General features: G+C 50.7%; 1 long non-coding RNA gene across 1 annotated transcript in view; it reads right to left on the bottom strand.

Annotated features, from left to right (window-relative positions):
* Positions 1–6,525: 6,525 nt before the first annotated feature.
* The window catches only part of LOC308634647, a 41,291-nt gene continuing 34,832 nt past the window's right edge, over positions 6,526–12,984 (bottom strand). Inside the window, exon 3 of the long non-coding RNA XR_014019055.1 lies at positions 6,526–6,649. This is a non-coding gene — a long non-coding RNA (uncharacterized lncRNA). The remainder of the gene's footprint in view (positions 6,650–12,984) is intronic.

The following is a 12,984-nucleotide window of genomic DNA, read 5'->3' as shown; positions in this document are numbered from 1 at the left end:
AAGAGACATCAGCATCAGCAGACAGGACTCCAAAATTCACCCCGATGCGTCCCAGGGGCTCCAGAGCTGCTCAGGGATGTGAAAGATGCAAAGTAAAGAATAAAACAGATTCTAAAGCCAAACACTCCTGTGTCCAGGCTGCATGGACAGGCAGAGGGTGCCGAGGAGGAGGAGGAACCCCAGACACAGCAACAGAAACCATCAGATCCGGAGGGGAGAGTCAGCATCAAGAGGCACAGCCCACCCTGCCGAGTGTGAGGGAGCAGCAGGGAGCAGTGGCTCAGAGCCCTGCAGTCTGCTAAACTGGCCTGTGGTCAATGAAGCTAAACATCTCAGGGCACAGCGAGGTTGGAGGGAGAAGCCCTGACATTTTGCCCCCACATTTTTGCTTATCTGCTTTATGGGGGACGTGGGCTGCAGTGTTTGGCTCTGGTGAAGCGTGTGAAATCAGGACGATGCTGGCTTCAAAGATGACATTGGGGTCCAACTCTCTCCAGTTCATGAACGTGTTCATGGTGACTTGATTCACATCTTCCTCAACTGTTTGGATGATTCACTGGTGAGCCATGGCTCTAGAGTGTCCGGGGTGTGTGCGGGTTCACGTGCAGAGGTTTCAGGGTCTGCATGGATACGGGCTGTGGAGGTTGTCGGCCTTTGGAGCGGTGTCGGGAGCTCTTCCACACTCCAGGAGCTTGCCCATGTCCCCAGTGGTTCTGAAGGTGCAGGCTGAGGCTGCCCACAGCGTCCTCCTGCCGTCCTTGGGATACTTGCTGAGTCTCATTCCGATGTTGGCCATTGTGCCTCTTGGTTTCTGGATGAGTTCATCAACGACGCTCTCTTCTGGAAGAACTGGCTTTTGTCTTATTCACTCTGTGTCCTTTTTCATGACTTTCTATTTTCATCTTTATGATTCCCGTCCTCCTGCTGGCTCAGGTTTCATTACTGCTCCTTTCCTAGTTTCTTAAGCAAAATGCCGTGGTCCTAGATTGGAGGCCCCTTCCTCAGGTCCTCCGGTGCTCTACCTCCCACTCCAGTTCCTGCTTTAGTTGGACCCACGCCTGAGACCAGGCGCTTTCACTTCTGCTCAAACCTGCTTTCTCATTTCCCCCTGGGCTTCTCCTTTGACCCACAGGTTATTTTAAAGTATGTTATTTTGTTTCCAAATACATGGATTTTTTAAAATGTAATTTGATTTTATTTTGTCAAAACCACGATTGTACGAGGGTGTCTGCCCGTGTCGCTCCTCTCTCCCTCCTCTCACATAAACCTCTTCAGCCCCAGCGTTTCTGCAGAGGTCTTGATCTTGCCTTTGGTTCGAAGGACACTCTGGGCACAGAACTGCAGGTTGATGTTTTTTCTGTCAGTGGTTTGAAGATGTTGCCCTACTGTGTGCTCCAATTGTTTCTATGAGTAATGAGCTGTTGCCCTTAGCTTTACTTTCCTGAGTGAAATGGGCCCATATTTCTCTGCTTTAGATTTTCTTTTATTGAAAGAATATCAGATCACAACTACATCTGGCTTATTTCAGAAACGTAGGGCTCTTTCCAACATTTGAAAATCAATCAGCGTCATTTACCTTACTAACAAAGTAAAAAAATCAACAGCTATATGATCATCTCAACTGAACGGATAAAGCACCTACAAAATCCAGCATGTGCTCCCCTTAACAACTCTCAGCAAACAGGAAGAAAGTACAGATCCTCACCCTGAAGAGGCCCAGCCCTGACACCACACTTCCCAGTGAAAGAGCGGAGGGTTTTCCCTGAGACAGGAGCAACACGAGGACGGACACCCACCCTTTGTGCTCAGCCTCACCCTGGACCTCCCACCAGGGCATCCAGGCTAGAGAGAGAAAGAGAAGACGTGAGGCTGCAAAGTGAGGTGACTTGACCCTCCAACGGCAGGACTGCCGGTGGCAGCAGTGCCACCTGCCGTGAAACCCCGAGGCCACCAGGACTGACCAGGACAGGTGTGGTGTCGGTATTCAGGAAGCTATTTCTGTGTCCCAGCAAACATCGGAAACCTAAAGCAATGCCACTTAAGACAGCGTAAAAACATGAGAAAGAGAAATCCAACCAAAGATGTGAGTGAACCCAAACTAGCAAATACTGCAAGGAGAAATTAGACTTAAATGGAGACAGACACTGCGTTCAAAGCCCTGAATCAACAAGAACCTGAGTTCACCAACCCGTGAATGGGAAGACCAGTGGATACTACCCAGCCATAAAGAGAAGAGCCGCACACACTTGAGATAACAGGGACGGGCCCAGGACATAGTGGGCAGGGAGGAAGCAGACAGAGGAATCTGCCCAGCGCTGGTCCAACCTGTCAGAAATACTCCAAAACACAATCCTGTTAACAAGTCAGCTTCTCCCCAGTTGTCTTGGGGATCTGATGCTACACCAAGTAAAGCCTGCAAAGACTTGTGCGTGATGCTCACAGCAGCCTGTTTGTAACAGGCAAAGCCTAGGTGGGGGATTTCCACCCAGAGGCAAGTGGATAAACACCCAGTGTGACACAGAGTGAGGGACCATCGACACATGCAGCCGTGTGAGTGAATCTCAAGCTAAGTGTGCTCTGTGAAGGCAGGCAAGCCAAGAGGTGTACTCTGTGATTCCATTTCCAGAAAGTTCTAGAATTATAGTAATAGGAAGCAGAACAGGGATCCCTGGGGGTGTGGGAAGGGAGGTGTTAGGAAAGCAAAATGGCGGGTGCTGTGGAACAGTTTGTCCAGTTCTTAAAAAGTGAAATGCAAATTTACCAGATGACCCGGCCGTCCCACCCTTAAATGTCCACACAAAGAAAGTGAAAATATGCTTCAGCACACAAGCATTTGCACAATTCTTTGGTGTGTTATTCATGATACCTCTAAATCAGCAAGAACCTGAGTTCATCAACCGGTGAGTGGGGAGACTGGTGGATACTCCCCAGCCATAAAGAGAAGAGCCGCACACACTTGAGGTAGCATGGGCGGGCCCAGGACACAGTGGACAGGGAGGAAGCCAGACAGGAGAATCTGCCCAGCGCCTGGTCCAACCTGTAAGAAATACTCCAAAAACACGGAGATAGAAAGAAAGAGGTGTGCACAGGAACCCGACTTACAAAGACTTATTGAATTGTTCATTTGAAAAGGTAAAATTCACAGTACTCAAAATACACCTCAGTCAAGATACTTAAAAACAAAGAAAAGAAATGGTTTTAGAAAGTGTTTAAGAGATCTCTGAGAGATTTGAGGATTTTGGACATCACCCAACCTGAACTTCAAGAAGATAACTCTGAACAGTTATACAAAGGACTGGACACATGAGAACGGCATTTTGAGGCAATGGAGCTACAGACCATGCCGCCTCACAGTGGAGGGTAGTGTGGAATGGAGTCTGAGGGGCGGCGGGTCCTCTTCAGAGGCCTGTGTGATAGCGCTGACACAAGGCTCTCCCTGCTCCTGAATCCTCCCAAAGTCCCCCCAAACCAGTGGGGTTGAAGGAAGTTGGGCTGTTGTGCAATGGCCTACCCCACGGCCATCTCCTCTCTGTGACGCTGGACTCCTGTCCTTGGAGGCTTCACCACCGCCCTCCCTCTACAGCAGAGTCTGTTTCCTGTCACAGCATATCCTTCCGGTGTAACAGGTGGGGGATATGACAGTGCTGATGTTCCCTGCCAAAGCCATTCAGCAGGTGACTGATCTGCCCTCCTGGCTGAGGCTGCAGCCATCTGCCAGATGCAGGGTGGAGGCGGAGCAAGGGGATGCATGTGCCAGTCCAACCTCTGATGGAGACGATGTCTCCTTCTAACCCCTCGTCGGAGCCAAAGGTGTAATGTTTGCAGCATCAAAACCAGTACCAGCCTGGATGAAGGGAATCGCCCTCCTGTGAGTTCTCACTTAGACGTCTAAACAGAATTGCCACTTCAGCTTCATTTCTAAATCGGTTCTGGTTCCGTCCCTCAGAATACCCCCTTCCCTCACGCAATCCTTCTCCATACTCAAATACCTTAGACAACCACACATCTGGGATTCCTGGCAGCAGGTCTTCGCAAGTGGACTTCTGATGGACATGTTAGGGCAAAGAAGATTCCAGAGGAGTTTCTGAGATTGAAGATGGATGTGTGAAAAGGGAGAATGTGAATATCATCAAATTTAAACAAGCGTTCGCTGAGTGCTCTTAGAAGTGACAGCAGTAAACAATTTGTGAAGGTGAAATTGCAGAACCAAGAGTCCATCTGCGAATGGCCGATCAGGATGAGTGGAGCAGCTCCTCACCAAGGACACTGGGGAGTACAGCGGGCACTCCTGAAGCCCACTGCCGACGTGGCAAGTCAGCAAGAGTCCTGGGTGGAGGACACGCGATCCACAGGCTGACTGCCTCAGAGAACAGGGGCAGCCTGTGGGACTGTGGCAGAAAGTGAGCCTCAGCAAACTGGAGGGAAGCTGCCCTCACTTAACAAGTTTCCCGATTTCATAAAATTTGTGACAATAACTAAACTGTAAGATGTTAAATTGCTATTTTTCTTGGTTGACATGCTTACATGTGAATAAAATACAAGAGAACATGCAAACCAATCATTGGAGTTCACAGAAGAGTTTTCAAAAGTTTCTGCATGCAAATGAATTGTATGAAAATCAACTGTGTCTATTTACCCCATCAAAATTTAAAAATACGCTTTATAAATGGACCATTCACTATATCATCCAATATATCAAATACCCAGGAAGGAATCTAACAACACACACAATCTCTCTGCAGAAAAAGAAAAATAAATAAGAGAAACTAAGAAAATCCTGAATAAACACAGAAATTAGTTATATTGATTGGGTTATGAAGACTTAATATTGTAAAATGTCAACTTTTCACAAATTTATTCAAAATTACAAAATTGCTCTTAAACTTACAAGTTTACTGTAAAATTTAAGTGAGAAGCCCAGGGACCCAGAACATGAAAGGCAGTGTCTTCGGGGAAACAATCTAGGTTGCTGTTCTGCCTGCCACCCAGAGTGGTCACGAACTGAACTGGTTGAACAACTACACTCACACTAGAGGCACAGCCCACGGGAGCAGAATGGAGTGCCCAGAACAGAGCTGACAGAGATGCCCCCGGCAGATGCTGGGCCAGCAGGGGCTGGCCCTACAGAGCAGGGAAGGAAGTAGGCTGTTTCCAACAGCGGAAGCCAGGTTGGGAAAGCATCCACAGTGTCCACAGAGCATTCACAGAGTCCAGAGTGTCCACAGTATATCCACAGAGGGTCCACAGAACATCCACAGAGAGTCCACATCGTTTCCAGGGACCACAGTGTGTCCACAGAGCATCTACAGAGACCATAATGTCCACATAGCATCCACAGAGTGCCCAGAGTGTCCACAGAGCCTCCACAGAGCATCCACAGAGAGTTCAAATCATTTCCAGGGACCATAGAGTGTCCACAGAGTATCCACATAACATTCACAGAGTCCAGAGTGTCCGCAGTACATCCACAGAACATCCACAGCATTTCCAGGGACCACAGCATGTCCACAGAGTATCTACAGAGTCTAGGATGTCCACAGTACATTCACAGAGTGTCTACAGAACGTCCTCAGAGAGTGCACAGAACATCCACAGAGCATCCACAGAGAGTCCACATCGTTTCCAGGGACCACAGAGTGTCCACAGATATCCACAGAACATTCACAGAGTCCAGAGACCAGCACCCCACATCTCCCCACACAATAATGTATGACCGGTGGCCAGTCCATGTGACGGAATGCTCCACCAGGCCACGTGAATACACCTGGCTCATTTCCACAGCTTGTTTCCTGCCTGCCCTATCAGAAGCCAGACCCTGATGATCATGGACTTAAATGTGAAAAAAAAAAACTACAAATAATTAGAATAAAATTAGGAAAACATCCTGATAAATTTAAAGTTTGAAATAATTCTTAAACAAGAGAAAGAAGCTCAGCATAAAGGAAATGGTAGACAAATTTGATTTTATTAAAAAAAAAATGTCTGCTAATACAGCATTATTAAGTGTGTGGCCTAGGCTGTTTCAAATTCACGAAAAGTTATGCATCTATGTTATATACTGTTTTAGGCAGTGTTTTGCTGCTGTGGCCAAAAGACCTGACAAGAATGATTTTAGAGAAGGAAAAGTTTATTTGGTGCTCGGTTCAAAGGTCTCAGTCCACAGACAGCCGGCTCCATTGCTCGGAGGCCCAACGCAAGGCAGAACTTCATGGGGAAGAAGAAAGCAGCTCAGGACACGGCAACAGGAAGCAAAGGGCTCTCCCACTAGGGACAGAGTATGAACCCCAAGAAAACGCACCCAGAGACCCACCTCTGGTGACAGCCACAGCCAAGTCCGAATGGCCCCTGGCATTTTACCAGAAGTATGGTTGAGAGGCGAGCCATTAAGATGGTGTTGGATTGAAACAGGTTGTGTATTCCGTTGTACATTAGACCTTTACTGTCTGGTAACAGGATGGCTCTTGCTGCCTCCGGTGCCGCTACTTTGGAGTTTCCGGTTGAGTTCTCGCGGGGTTCCAAGAGTGAGTGCACGCGCAGCCCAGGGGAGGGAGTTCCAGTTGGTGTGTGGTGTGTTCCTGGAGGAGCCGCGTGGGTGGTGTTCAGGAGAGGTTCCCCGGGAGAGGTTCCCCGGGAGCCGGTGTGGAGTGTGCTGTGGGAGTTCGGAAATAAAGTTTGTTCCTGCTCGAGTGGCTCATGATTTGTGCCCAGCCAGACTGCGGCACACCTCCTCCAACCACTCCCCACTGCCTACAGTCACCACCCAGTGAATCCATTCAAGTGGATGAATGCACTGGTGAGTTTTGGGCTCTCATAATCCAATCAGTTCATTTCTAAACTATCTTGCAGCTTTGAGGGATACCTTGTATCTAACCCATAACAAGTTTTATGAATATGTCAAAATAAGCCCCACTTCTGTGTATAACTAACACTAAAAACTAAAAACAATTTTAAAAATCACAAAATGTATTCAGAATATGTAAAGAGCCCCCAATTTAAAAAGAGATAAAAATCTCAAACCTTTCCCTGAAAAGGAAGTGGAGCTCAATGGCCAGTAACCCTAAGACAAGAGGCTCAGCCTCTCCAATGCTTGTGGAAGTGAGTGGCCAGAGCCAGGCAGATGCTGCCTCACACCTGCCAAGTGAGGAGCATCAGAACAAAGGAGCAGCTCTGGCGGGAAGGAGGAGCAACTGAATTCTGGGAGGGAGTGTAAAATAGTACAGTCCATTTACAGAAAAAAGGACATTATCTCATGAAACTGAAAGATCTGCACATCCCACACCCTGAAGTGTGTGTGTGTGTGTGTGTGTGTGTGCATGTGTGTGTTATCCATCACTTTAATTCACCAGAAGACAAGTTCAAGAATATTTATAGAAGCATTTTGTAACAGCAAAAGCCTGAACATAATCTATTGACAGATAGATGGCTTTATCATCCCATCTCCATTTAGCAGAATGTTATAAAGCAATAAAGATGGATGAACTATGGTTCCTTCCATTCACTTGTCACCATGGATGAATCTCACAAACTCAACATTAAGCAAGATGGAGAACCACAGAAGAACACGTACATGTGGTCGTGGTTACACGAAGTCCAGAATTTCTGCAAAGCTAAATAAAACATTGTTTGGGGACTAGCATGTGTACAATAAAGAAAATAAAGAGGCATAAGCATTGGTAGTGGCAAAACTTAACTGAGTGCTGATCTCCAATAGGACAAGAGAGTGACCAAAGGGAGAATCGCGAGTTCTCTTCCTCAGCCTGGGTGGTGTGCACTCGAGGGTCTGGCTCTCTGGGATTGCCTTATCTCTGTCATAGTCACACACATTTTCGTTTCAAAGGCAGTATTTGCGAAACATGCCCCTCCTCTCGCTCTCTCAATCACTCCTTGGCTCCCTTCTTCCCACGAGGAGCCTCTGACACTGGCGTGTGTGTCCACACTCAGCTCTCAGGGTCACCCCTGTCTTTCCTGCTGACGTCTGGGCACCTCACGGCTGACTTAGGCCAGTGGAGACCCATCAGGACCTTCCAGGTTGTGCTGTGCTCACACACTGCTGAGGCCCACAGGAGGGAAATGTCAGAGGCGCGGAAAAGACGAAGGAAGCGCTAGTCCAGTCCGTGGTACTCTCCGGGCGGCGGCATTTATTTCTACTCGGCCCTCGCTCGCTGACAGCAATACTGGACGCCTAGAATGGCCTCCTGATTGATGCTGGACAATGGACCTTGAGTTCTGCAGGACCCTCCCTCCCACTCAGGCTCAGACTCACACAGAGCTCATCCCTTCCTTCGCTGACGTCAGAAATGTCTACAGAGAGAATTAGAAGTCACTCACTGCTCCACGGAGCACAGGGAGAGCCTCAGTGCCTGGAACTTCTGTGAGTCACAGAGAGCAACACCTCTTGAGAAAAAAAAATTAGTCAAATTTCCAAAGAGTGTACATATGTCCCAGGCAGGAGGCAAAACTAAGCTCTCCACTCTCGTTACTGAATGAGACGATGTCAGGGAAACCACAGGGAGAGACGGAGATGAGAGCACCTGTGGGGACCAGGACAGGTACAGCAAGACCAAGGCCAAGGAAGGGCTTAGCTACGTGGGATTCCCCTCAGGAAGGAGGCTGGAGAAGCAGGGCAGGCGTGTCATGTGACCGAGATGGCTCGCAGGGCCCTTGACCCTGAGGGCACCAGTGTGTCTCGCTGACAGCTCTCCACCTCTGCACAACACTGTGGCAGGAGGGGAGTGTCCAGTGGACCAGACAATGGTACTGACCCCAGCAGCCATCGATAGGCCTAGACATCATTCTCCGGAGAGGCTGGAAGGCTGTCTTGTCATGGTCAGGGTGCCCCATTGTACCACGTGTGCCCATGTCCCATGCACAGACTTCCACACGCACGCACTAGCCTGGTTTGCCTCCCCTCGCCAGCCACAGAGAACTGCCGGCACCCTCAGCTTTGCACCCCCGCCCCCTGCCTTTCTAGCTGGAGTCTTGAAGCCACGTCGGACTGGGAGGAGAGCACGAGCATGAGAGGTGCCCTGCAGGCTGCGGGGAGGAGATCTGCCAGGACCAGTCAGGAGGGCTCCTGAAGCCAGGAGCATGTAAGAGGAATGGGCGAGAGAAGAGGCACCTTGGGGTGCAGCTGGGCCTAGGCCTGGCCTGAGCCAGGGGCTGGGCCAGCGGGTGACTGACTGCTTGCTGGTGAGCGCAGGCACTCTGGGATGACCGGTTTCAACCTCACCAATAGTGTTTATTTCCTCATTACATTTCTTCATCACAGACTGATTGGTGGAGTTCCTGGAGAAGACAGATACGCTTCATTCAATGCTCCTGTTCGCCACTGCAATTAGACACACTTTATTTCTCAACCTGAAAATTGCAATAATTTATTTTTTATTTAAGCACTTTCTTGATGGAGCTATTGCTCTTGAAAGGTTTGCAAATGCATCTGGTTTATAATCATTTAAATATATTCCTACTTTATATAATATACAGACATGGTGACTTTATTATTTTTCAGAAGAAGCAATGAAAAGCCAGTCATTCTAAGAACTCAGAGAGCTAGTGGAGGTTTTCTCTCTTCCTACAATGCCCTGCTTCTTTCTGTAGTTCTGAAGGCACCAGAGTTCAGTTCACTGAAGCATGTGGTCGAACAGAAAGCTGGCCCTTTACAACCCGCCACAGGACAGAAGTCCAATCCTACACCTGGGCCGTGGGTGGCACAGGAGGCTGGCAACAGCCTGGCTAAGTCCTGTGCCCAGGGAGCCCAACATGGTACCAGCAAGAGCCATGGAGAACTCTAATCAGAATCCACAGGAGAACAAAATTAACCCCAATAAAAATGAAAATCAAATAGTCTCATAACTAGTAAATGAGCAGGTCCAGGTTCTCTGTGAATCATCCTTCAGTAATCTGTAGTCTCAAAGTCTCACTGAAAGCTACCTTTTCAGCTGCCGAGATACGCACCTTTCCACGGCTGGGAGACTGACACCTTTCCCGTCATTAAAGTAGCTAGCCAGCAGCAATGTCTGATGAATCTTGGTGACAATCAGAGGAACAGAGACAGAGTGGGTCACAGGACAGAGTGTCACAGACAGAGTGTCCCCTCACAGGACACAGAGGGGAGGCAGCAGGTGTCTGCTTTGCAGCTGGGGCCATGGGAAGAGGGTGGCGGACAGAGGTGTGGACAGCAGCCCTGGAGCAGGACCAGGGTGGGGCGAGGACTGGGAGAAAGGGGTGGGGAGAGAACACAGGTTTGTGTCAGGGGTTGATGCCGCCATGCTGAGTGTACATCTGTCAGAACCCAAGGCTGAGGACTGAGGCAAGGAAGCCCCCGAGCCCTCCCCCATCTCCAAGAGCCACAGACAACAGGAGGACAGCAACCACCAACCTCCACTGCCAGCCCAGAGCTCCCCGCCCAGCTCCACAGGGGCAGCCACAATTATGGGGAGGGACTTCGAGCTCTGTCCCTGATGCCCCAGGGTGAAGGGACTTAGAACACGTGGCCTGGGGTTGGAAATGCAAATAAGTCTAGGTGTGGGCTCTCCTAAGGGCCAGTCCAGCCTGGGGAGAAGATGGCAGAGTAGGGTGGTGGTCAGGAGAGCCCCTGCCTCTACCCAAGGCCTGCCCCAGGTCCCGTGGACACAGCTCCAGGAATGGGCTTGAGTGGTCTTGCTGGTGCCCAGCCAAGGGGAGGCCCGTGGGCAAGGGGACCCAAGGCGCAAGGGACTGCCAGGGCAGAGTGAGATGATGGGGACCAGGCTGAGCTGAAGTGTCTCCCACATCAGGGGTGTGGAGAGGCCCTGGCGTGGCCCTCCAGGCAGCTCAGGGGGGCACTGACCAGAAGCCAGCACTGGGTGTCTGCCACGAGAGGGCACGTGCCAGCAGCCCCAGCTGTCTCCAGTTCAAACTCAGGGGACACACCAGTTCAGACAGGTCTGCCCGAGCGCTCGCTCCAGGAAGCTGGGATTGCACAGGGTTTTCACAGGGAAGGAGACGCAGGCCCAGAAGAGATTCCAGGAGCTCCCCGCACAGGCATGTGGTGTGGAGGAGCCGCCCGCTGGGCTCCCTGGGGCTGGGACGTGTCCGACAGCAGAGCTCACTGAGGCTCCGCCACAGGGTTTGCAGGCTTGGCCCAGTTCAGACGTTCACATTCACAGTTCAAATGTGCCCAGCCCAGGGGGTGGTTCCCCGTCAGCCACCTGACCTATGCCTAAGTCCTGGTCCCGATGGCTGCGGTCCATTCTGAAATGCCGGCCAGGTGGCCTTTGTCCTGGTTTCCCTCTGCGTTCCACACCACCAAGGGTCCTTAACAGCAGCCAGGTGCCTGAGAGATTTGTGTCCCTTTTCATACCTGGCCTCCCCACCTGGTCACACAAGGGAGACAAAGACCCCGGAAGGGAGGGGAGGCCATGAAAGCTGAACCCCACCTTCCTCACTGTAAGTCTTGAAGTCTCACAGGGCAGGGAAGAGGAAGAGACTGGAGTTCAGGGTGGATTTGCCTGGCCTTGTTCCTGAACAGAAGTGACCAGAAACCTGTGGAATCTTCCAAGAAAAGATGTCATCAGGAGGCAAGAGCAGGGCTACACACTGAGAGTGATCAGAAAATATCGAGTCATTTCTGCCTGGACCCCTCTGAGCTAGTAAGACGGACGTTAGTACTTGGGTCAAAGGTGAAGGGGATAGAAGGACAGGCTAGCGGGGGAAATCTGCCAGTGGAGAATGCCAGCCACCACTGTGGACCTTCCCCAGCAGGGTGGGAAGCCTCTCACCAGTGTCCACTTAGACGTCCCCAGCTGTGTTCTGTGGTCCTGAAGCACTGGCTGGCATGCTGCATGCTCCCTCCTGAACAGTGTGACAGAAACAGCTTCATGCCCCCACCCCTGACCGGGACCACCTAGACCATGCTGTGGAGAAGTCCTTCTGCTGCCAATGGCCCCAACACTACCCTGTGCAGCAAGAGAGAGAGCCCTTTGTGGGTGGGAGCAGGGTGCAGGGTGGGGCTCTTTGGTCCAAATGGCCTCCTCCATTCGGCACAGAGCCCCTTGACCCCTTCCCTGGCCATCCCTGGGTCTCTCCCAGTGCTGCTCAGCCACTGAGGTGCACCGTCTGCCCCAGCAGGGAGGGCTTCGCCGTGAACGCCGCACTCCCACACCGACCAAGCTCAGCGGAGCCCAGACTCCAACTGGAAGGACGTGAGTCGCAGAGATGAGCACATTTCCTGAAATTGGCATGTCTCAATGGCTGCAATCAAGCTGGGCAGCCCTGGCATCCATTTGTCAGCTAAAACCTGCAACTAAAAGGAAAGACAGGAACTGTTTTGCTCAATTTAGAGTCTGCTTGAAATTAATGGAGAATAAATGCTGTGAATTCAAACCTTTCAAGGGACAATTTCCATTAAGCCTGAGCTCAGCTTCATTTCTGATCCACTGTTGCAAGGAGTAACAGCTGTTAGGGGCACTATAACTGCGATCGAACCACTGAGGCCATAAACTTTAAAAAGAAAACTCTCCTCCTGATGGTCACCAGGAGAGGAGGGAGGGAACAGCACGTGTCAGAGACCTCATCACACCATGGGTGTCCCCAAGTCCTCAAAGTGACACTAACTGCCTGCACAGATGCCCAGCCACCAGCTCGCCCCGTGGCCTCCTGAGTGAGCAGGACCACTCCACCAGGAGTGAGACAGTGAAGGAGAGCGTGGCAGGAGGGTGCTGGACACAGGCATTTGTGTGCAGGGTCGCCTTGGCCAGCATCTCCTCCAGCTCTTGAGCCTTTCCACCACGCAGCCCACTCTTGGGCAGCTCTTGTGTCCAGAATGGCCCTGGGCTGGGAACACACCAGCAAACAAGCCCCACACTCCTTCATGTGCGTTTACGACCTACCAAATGAGGCAGAGAGGGACCAACGCTTGCTCCTGAGGCAACATGACTTCAGTGGTGATGTGCAGCTACCAAAAGCAGAAAATTCTGTCTGAGTGAGTGCAATCCTAGAGGCAGC

Source organism: Spermophilus citellus (genome assembly GCF_964194105.1).
Source record: "Spermophilus citellus genome assembly, chromosome: 15".
NCBI lineage: Eukaryota > Metazoa > Chordata > Mammalia > Rodentia > Sciuridae > Spermophilus > Spermophilus citellus.
This window is presented reverse-complemented; position numbering and strand designations above follow the sequence as displayed.